The 9,799-nt window shown below is 35.7% G+C and overlaps 1 non-coding gene across 1 annotated transcript; it reads right to left on the reverse strand.

The window, feature by feature from the left end:
* Positions 1-4,589: 4,589 nt before the first annotated feature.
* On the reverse strand, positions 4,590-4,662 carry TRNAR-UCG (transfer RNA arginine (anticodon UCG)). The gene has a single exon. It is a non-coding gene; the product is annotated as a tRNA-Arg (tRNA).
* Positions 4,663-9,799: the final 5,137 nt, after the last annotated feature.

The following is a 9,799-nucleotide window of genomic DNA, read 5'->3' on the forward strand; positions in this document are numbered from 1 at the left end:
CAATCTGTTCTTTTATTAATTTCAATTGGTCGCAAATTCTCAAAATGTGAGAGCAAAATAAAATATTACGATCTCGTTTTTTTCCCTTGTATCAACACAACCAGCATAACCCATTCCAAATAATACATTTCGGGGTAACGCAGCTGACAGTAATAAGTAATAGCCCGTTTTAATAAAATATTTAAAAACATTGTACAGTAGTCACTTAAATACTTAATTAAAGCCTTTCGAAAATATTTATTTTGTTATTTAGGTACCAGGACGTCTATAAGAAAGTGAAGGCCTCAGCAGTTTGTGTACATAACTTAGCCCGAGGATTTGTTACATTAGGGTGGGTTGGTCTTGTTCATGTGAAAAATTTAATTTGCATATTTATCTCAGTTTGTTAATTTTCATTAAATAAAAAAACTGAATGTTTCGCATTTGAAACTTTGTTTGAAAAGCCTCAGCTGTAATAACAATAACAATTCTTGCCTAGTTAATACATATATGGAGCGCTGTTTCGTGAAATACCACAAAACAAGGGCGCTTTACCATAAGAAATAGCGTAATTCTCGATGTTGGTACCTTAAAAACATAAACTTTTTAATTATAAATAATGAGACTTTGAAATTTAATAATATACAGTTTGTTGTTGTGGGGTTAAAATTTAATCGTACCTGTTTTCCTACCTGCACGGAGAAATCTTACTGATATAAAATACTGCATTTTTTTTAAATCGGGTCAAATTATTATTTTTCCTGTTAAAAATGGGACTGCAGGCCTTTAACAAATAAATTGAAAGAGTTCATAACAAAGTATCAGTTAAGATGACATAAGACTCTAATAACGGGTGTTTGCTCGACGATCACTTTCTAATTATTTCTGATGTAAGTATTACTAAAATCTCAAATGTTTCTAGAGGGGTCCTTGAGGGTGAAAGTTGTTTGTATTTAAGATTAATAATTACCGGATATTACCATTAACATATTTGTATGTAAAAAGATTTGAAATTTTTGTAAAAAAAATTCAACTACATAGGTACTCGTAATTAGAGGTAATCACCAGATTTTATTTTTCACAACGACAAATTAGTAACATCCCGAAGGATCCCTCCAGAAAAATTTGGGATTTCAGTAATACGTTCATTATAAATAATTTGAAAAAACCCCACCGAACAATCAATTTTCTAGGCCTGTTAGGGCAAATTTGACCGTAAGTCCGTCCATTACACAGAGCCGCGTGCCAAATATTGTTTGTATACGACTTCATCACTTATGTAGTTAAGATTCCCACTTTATTTTAGAGATTTGCTATGGCGAATTCCACGGCAGGTCTTTCCAATAAGCCAGGACCGCGCGTCACTTTTTTTTTTACACGGCCAGCTTCACTTACGTCCATTATGATTCTGGCAATATTTTAAGGTATTGTGTAGTCTTAAAATGAGGACGGCGGAACACGTGTTCATACAAATATTGATAATGACATACTGATTTTGTCGCATTCCATAATGATATTTATTACGAAAAGAACACCTATTGTCGATATACTCGTGTTCTGGAAGACTAGTATTTTATCAGGAAATTGGCATGCTATAAATTTTTTAACAGGATCAATGTTTTCCGTGTGTCAGGGCCGCAGCCAGGGAGTTTAGAGTTATTTCCGTTAAAGTCACCTTCGGGGTTTCGGGGATGAGTAAGAACCTCCAAAGATTAGTAAAAAAAAAGTGGGTGTGTCAAGCCTACGCAAGACAGAAGTGAAACTTCTAGTTTCAGCTGATGCTTGGCGTGGCGCAGTTCGCTGGTGTCTGAGAGAGAGGAAAGAAGAGAAGAGAGAGAACGTTCGTGAGCGGCTCCCCCACCTCAACAAGGTTTCACTTCAAAAATGCCACAGCCGAGAATCGAACCTCGCTTAACTGATTGAAAGCCAACCACGCTGAGCACCAACTGTAAGCAAAGCCGCATAAATTGATTATATTATGTAGGTTCTGAAAATATGAGAGCTTGTTATGTTTTATAATGTTACCTACATCACACCCAAAATATAATATATTTTTAAAAATAATGTACAATGTACAGAAATAGAATCCCACACAAGATCGCGTAGTGCGCTCTAGCGAACGGATATTTTATCAGAGGGAGATAGTTTTAATTTTTTTTTCTGTAAATTATTACATATTATCAAAATAAATAAATTAATTAAATAAATGTAATACAATTATCATAATATACGGATTAGATAATAATTTTAATCCAACACAATAACGCAAAGCGCGCTCTAGCGGAGTAATGTTTTATCACAGTGAGATACGTGTTTTTATTATTTTGCAATATTATTTTCTTTTAAAAAATGTTCTGACCTACTAAAAAATAAGATATTGAATGAAAAAGGCGTTAAAAACAAAAAAATAATGTGCGATGGCCGAGAATCGAACTCGGATCAACTGCTTGGAAGGCAACTATGCTGACCATTACACCACCAACGCCAGTTGTCGGGATGAGCTAAGAAGCATTTATATGTTACTTCAAAACTTTGACTAGATCAAATGAACTTTAATCGGTGGTGGGGGTACCCGCATTTTCGTTTCGGTCATGAGTCGGTTTTACTCCGGTCCTCGAAATTGCATGACGCGCGTAAAGAAGTTTCACTTCAAAAAAACCGAGGCCTTCGTCCAAAGCAAGACGTTAGAAGATTTATGAAGAAGAAGATGCACCTTATTAAATTAGAAACATTTGTATAGAATTTGTAAATATTTGGAAAAAAATGTGCGGATCACATATTTGAAGTTTCGCTGGAGACTTAGTACTATTATATTCAGTTTAATGTCTGTTACAATGAGATTTAACTGGATAATAATATCATGTGTTGGTTAGGCTTCTCGGAACGAGTTGATCCCAACATGTTGACGGCTGGACTTGAAGATGCCGTGAGTAAAGTTGTTATTCTCAATTGCTTGTACCTACCGGATGGCGACAATTCTTAAGGAAAATATGCGTCAATTTGTGAAATTCCTGACTCTTATTCCAACTTCTCTACAATTGATGGCCGTGAGATACCTTACAACCCAGTTAAATTTAGTATTCTTTTTTGGTAGTTAAATGGGTAATAATCGTGGGTTATTTCTAACCTCGAAAATATTAAATTAGATTTTGCTATCGAAAAGTTAAATTATTCCATACATGACTACTTCGAACACAAATTATTGCCCACATATTGCACCAGAAAAATCTGTCTCCGGAGTATTACTACATTTTGGCGGAATCATTATGTCGGGAATAATCTGTGCGCAATATTGGAGTAGTTGTGTGTATATATAAGAACATTTTTGAAAAGTGTTCTGATTTGTCCGGTTTCCCTAAAATGTAATATAATCACTAAGTTGTGTGCATTTTGAGAGGCGGGTACGGGTACCACCGCCCGGGAATCATTCCTTGGATAACCAAACCTCTGCCATAGGTCACCTCAAGTGTTTCGCTAATTTTTGTGCCTGGGTTTACGGGGGGAGATTTTTACAGGTCTTGGCGGCGGATACGCTTGCCAAACTGCGTGGCGGGCCGGATCAGAAGCAGTCAGTTGAAGGACACCCTTTGCCCTTTCCAACTGGACTCTCCCTTCCTTCCTTTATTTAAAAAGACCCTCCACACGGCATCCTCAATGATAATATAGGTTCTGAGAGAAATTATTTGTTATTGGGGAGAGGTGAAGTAAAAAAAATATATTTTTGAATGAAACATCCTGTTAGGAATGCGTAGAAAAATACCTAATACAAGAAAAACAATAACATTTTTTGTCATTATTTTTGTAGGTAGCTAATAAACACAGTATTTATGTAAATATGACGTCAAACCAGATTGTTGGATAAAGTGTGGAAAATGTGAAGATAATAATATCTCACAATGCTACATCTAATCTGAGCAGACGGGGAATGTTAGCACCCGGTGGTGTCCTCCCCAAAAACGCCCCCTTTCACTTCCGATGGCCTCCGATCTTTGTTTTCGTTTTCTAGTTGGAAATAAACAAGAATTTATCAGTAAGCTTTTCCGTCAAGTAAACTGTGGAAAGAAGTTAGAACTATTTACTTTGAATTATTGTTCAAAACCTTTATCTAGTTGCCCATAGATGTCACACATGATCAAGCTCTCTGAATAACAAAAACAATTTTTTGGAAATGGATGAAATTTTCCCTTTTCTGATGTTTATTTTGTTGGTTGATTGCCCCTCACCATCTCTTGTTCTAAAATGAAAGCTTATAAATGAAAGTTTTTAAGATCGCTAATAAAGCTTCGAGAAAACTTTCATAGATATCACTCTGAGCAAAAAAAACATAAAATACAGTCAGACCGACAAACTTATCCATTCAGCATAAAAAATAATATATCTGCATATTCTGCATATTATTTCAAACTTTTTACAAAGTAGTATATTGTTTTTGGTCTCCTACGCAAACCTTATATATTTGTTCCTAGTATAATATAAAAATAAGGCATAAGGCTAATAATACCATAAGTATTTGTTTTCTTATCATTGCTCTGAATATAAATAAAAATGTATTTATGCTAAAAAACAGCATTAAATAAAAATTTTGACGTTAAAAATTTCAAAAAAGTTTTCGACCGTGACAGGACTCGAACCTGCAATCTTCGGATCCGAAGTCCGACGCCTTATCCATTAGGCCACACGGTCACGGAAGCGTTTTGCAAAATGAATGTATTTGAAACAAGAATATCGATTATGACCTTCAAAGAAAAATACTTCCGTATTACGTTATGTGATAAAAGATAAGAAAAAAATAATGTGACATAAACGTCATACATTATACATACATTTATTACTGGGAGATCTTTTAACCTGTTGAAGGCCGGAGCATGAAATAGAAAAATATGTTTGGAACCTAAGGTTTTATTAGCCCAAACAATGCTGATTTTGTTTTTCATGCATTTTTAGAAGCATTAAGGTCAAAATTATATTAAAGATCAAATTTTAATAAGGATCATAAATGTTCGTATATTCTACAGAGACATATCGGCGTTCCACTTGTTAAAAGATTGTTTATACAGTGCAAGTCTTTTACCTTGACCCATTCATATTCAGGTTCAATGATTAATAATAAAATGATAGGTAATATCTGTTGTCTGTTTTCCATTACTTGAAGGTCTTCCCGAGATCGCCGTGTCAAAATCCGATAAAAAACAAATTAAAAAATTAATTTATAACGTTGAAAAATATGTAATTATAATTATATTCCGCTATATAATTGTTGTTCTTTAGTTTAGTTGTATACTATTCTTAGCTAAATCAAAATCAATAATTTGTTTGGATCATAGACATATGAATATTAGTAGACCTGCCCTAAGTGATTAAAAGCGTATTATCCCCACTCCCCATACCGGTTCCATTGGAGCCGGCTGTGCTCGCGTATGGCCTCAAGTGAAATTTGAAAACGTGACGTCATCATTCTTGTGCGAACTATGGTCGAGGCATCATCGGTTCATTTTACGAAATAACACGGCAAAATGTTGTCTTGTACTATGAAAACTTGTAAAAATAGATGTGAAAAAGAGAATAAACCCAATTGTCGTATTAAATTCCATATATTAGCATTATTTTACTTTATTTTAAGCATATTCACATCGTATAATATGAATCAGTTGTTACTATCACATCGAGAAACGTCTGGACGCGAAACACAAAGCTGGTTGGTTGCTGGGAAGTAAATTATGAACATTTACAAAAGTGTCTTAACTAAATACTTAAACGAAATATTCGACTCTGAAAATAGAACCGAATTTTTTTGCCGAATTTGGACTTCGCAAATTTGTTCATAACGTGGCGAGTAATTTGCGCTCCCATGTAAAAATGTCTATTCATTCAAAAGCAGATTTTACTTTTAGGAAGTAAATGGTGATATTATAATGCGAGATGCCTATTTACTGTCAGATTGATTTATTGACGAATCACAGTCAGCTTCACTCCCTTCGTTCTTCAACAGTTGATTTTACCCCTCGCCATTATCTTCTCGTCTATTAATTCCTATGTCTGTGGTTTGGATCGTCCTTTACTATTCCAGTCTTCTTGGTGAGTGATCGCTGGTTCTTGCGAAAGCAACAGACTTGGACGCCGTGCTAGTATAAGTTCCAATATTAACTTTCAGCGTATTTGTAGGGCGGACTGATTATTTATTTTATTTTACGCCTATTAAGGCTTTTACATATATTTACGAAATTATACTCGTAAACAGTGCAGGAAACGACTGTTAAACACTTGCACAAAAATAAATATAAAGTAAAAATATTATTGAATTTGATCCACACAGTATGTAGGTACATAATCAATCGCTTACAAGCCGTGAGGGTTGGAAATAAATTATCTAACTTCGCAACACTTTCGTCAGGGGTACCCCAGGGATCCGATTGTGGTCCACTTCTCTTCATCCTTTTTACACATGATGTCGTCAAAATAATTTAGTCATTTGCTCTCTTGTCTCACTGCTACGCTGACGATCAGCAAGTTTATTTTTACTGCGCTCCAAACGAAATCAATTGTCTCAAGATCCGTATAACTGAGTGTCTAGAAGCAATAACTCGTTAGATGTCTTCAAAAAAGCTGAAGCTAAATCTATCTAAGACTGAGTTTCCCTGGGCGGCCACAAACAAACATCAACATTTCATAGACGATCCACTTATTATTATTTCCGGCAACGATATCATCCCAAAAACAAAAGCCAAACTTCTCGGTGTCAATTTAGATTCAGACTTTTCGTATAAAAGTCAAATAAATAGGACTGTAAGCACCGGTTTTTTTCACCCAAGACAACTCAAGTCTGTCCGAAGAAATCTTCCTACAGAAGCAACAAAACTACTTATCAACTCTTACGTAGTCTAACGTATCGATTATTGCAACAGAATTTACACCAACTTTCCAAAATATCAAATTGACAAACTTCAATCAGTGTTTTATGCAGCAGCACGGCTCATAACCTCGATTTCAAAATATTCGCACATTTCAGAACACCTTCGTAACCTTCACTGGCTCAAGTGCCCTGAAAGAATCAAGTACAAATTGTGCTGAGTGGTGTTTAAATCCATCAATTAAATGGACCCACCCTACATCTCTGAACTATGCGTCCCGGAAAACACTGGTCTGAGGCATTCAACTCTTAGATCAGCAACATCAGCAGCTGTAGACAGACTGATGGAACCTAAGCGCAAGCCAAATGCTAAGTTTGATGATCGCGGTTTCGGAGTATCAGGGCCGAAGGCTTGGAATAAACTTGCTCCGGAACTTTATTCCAATTTCTATAAGTGACCAGCTCAGGTACGGGGGCTCCATCGAAGCCAGAGTAAAGTTGGCCTCTCAGAAGCTGGGCGTACTGTACAGGGCCTGCAGATACTTTAATAGTACACAACTGCTGACCCTGTACAAATCGCAAGTGCGCCCTACTGTCGAATTTGGCAGCCATCTCTGGTCCGGAGCCCCTAAATACCTGAAAAAACCCTTGACTCTGTGCAGAAACGGGCGGTCCGTTTGATAGATTCCCCAATCTTAACAAACGGACTGCAATCTTTAGAGCACAGGCGTCAGGTAGGTATGCTGTCCTTGTTCTATCGGTATCACAATGGAAGATGCTCTGAGGAACTAGCGTCATTGATCCCTTCGGCACTGGTGCGTAGTCGGGATACACGCCAAACGCGCGCCCAACATTTGTACACAGTTGACGTTTGTCACATGAGAACGGGTCGCTTCTACGATTCGTTCTTAGGTTCAACAGCTCGGCTGTGGAACAAACTGCCGGCCTCTGTGTTTCCTCCCTCCTACAACTTGGGACACTTCAAGACCCATGTTCACTCATTCCTCTCCACAAAAAGACCCTCCACACAGCATCCCCAAAGATGACATAGGCCCTGAGGGAAGTTATTTTCTTCTGTGCCTCCTGTGTGGAGTTAATATTAAAAAAAAATAATAAAAAAAAACTAAGATCCATAAAAAGTCCAACAGAATTCAGGTATAAACTAAAAACTTACCTTTTTAAGCTGTCATACCCTTAGATTAAATATACCATTTCTGAGAGAATGTCCAGTTATATCCAATTTTCCAATTATGTCCTAAATTTCGCTAATAAACAATTAGTTAATGTTAATAGTGAGTGACCTACCAGGTAAGTATTGTACTGTATTGTTTCTGCTATCGTGGTACGAGAACACGCCGTCAGATGGAATGCAGGAAAACACTTCTCCTTCTTGACATATAAATTTATTAAATCACAATATAATTGCAGAGGAACTTATTTTCCTCTGCTTAAACTTAAACTGAAAGAAATAAAGGTCTAGTTTCCTTTATTCTTCAGTTTTCCCTAGGTTTACATAAACCTAGTAATTATCTCACGACTGACTGCGTAGGTACGCATGTACCTAGCAGTTATATCAATACTAGCTCCTGCGTAGGTACGCCTGTACCTACCAGTTATATGAATACTAGCCCCTGCCTAGGTACGCCTGTACCTATCAGTTATAGCAACACTGACCTTTTTCTGGGTTTTTTTCGAATCTGTATTTAAACTAAATTCTGAAGGACATTTTACCAAAATAAAGATGTTCCACCCGCTCGTCGGAAAACAACATTCTTAAACATAAAAAATAATGCACTTAACTATCCTAAATGATACAAACGTGACTTAAACAATACAAATATTTTAAAGGAATTATTTTAAGGGAGTTGAAACTTTATTTTGAGTTTTTATTACTATGGGACAGGGGTGGGAAAGATATTGGAAAATACTTTTAGGCATAATGGTTTAACTAGGGTCATCATAAAATAGAGAGCGAACAACTCTATTTGAAAGCTGCCGCCGCTTGAAGTAAAATGTCACGAATTCTAAAATCATAAATGATACACAAACAAGGCAATATTTTTATAAAGATACCAGGCCAAATAATTGATTTATTGTAGGGTCGAATGTGCAAATGAGGGAAACTACACTAACTTTGAAAATAAGAACTGTGGGAATGGGCCTGAAGGCTAAATTTTATTGAGCATTATGTAATAGTCGCATTATGGAAGATCTATGTATATTATTTCCATATAAAGTTAGTAATAACATATATCATTATAAAAATGTATTATAAATTTTTACAGTGCCCTTGAGGTTATTTTGCACAAAACGGCGCTATACAAATCATCCAAATATTATTATTATAAAAATCCAAAATATATTTTTTTCAGCCGACTAAATACGTGTTAGTCAATAGCTTTATCAAAATATTTCCCTACTTGATGAAAAAAACAATAAGGTATGCTTGTATATTGAAATTGATGTACTAAATAAATCAACAAAATCGGAGTATTTCTTTCCTAGGTGTTGAATCTGGTTAGTAATAATTGTGTCACTGTTGTGTCTTCGGGGTTTTCTCACAAACTCTCTGATTCAATTCAACTACATAAACATTTAGACTTATCGATATATTGACATTGACGTCTTAATTAGCAGTCGGTTGGAATAATCTGGTCTTGAAGTTTTCACCTAATATATTATCCTATTACTCTCGACAGCTAACGCCATTTATGGGTAACCTAATAGACAAATTTAGCGCAATCTATGGGTGAGCTCATACACTAATATCAAGGATATTACAGTAACAGCAATATAAGTTATATTCCTCAGGGTAATACTACTAGTACTGCACAGAAAACGTTAATTACACTTTGTAAATTTGTGATGATAAACAAAATCGGTTTTTTCGTTGGAAAATGATTGATATCAAGAACACACTGTCCCCTTGATTGGACTTAGTTAATTATTTTGTAATGTCTATATCTGGCACCA

Source organism: Hesperophylax consimilis, chromosome 4 (genome assembly GCF_061612785.1).
Source record: "Hesperophylax consimilis isolate HC1 chromosome 4, BYU_Hcon_1.0, whole genome shotgun sequence".
Taxonomy (NCBI): Eukaryota; Metazoa; Arthropoda; class Insecta; order Trichoptera; family Limnephilidae; genus Hesperophylax; species Hesperophylax consimilis.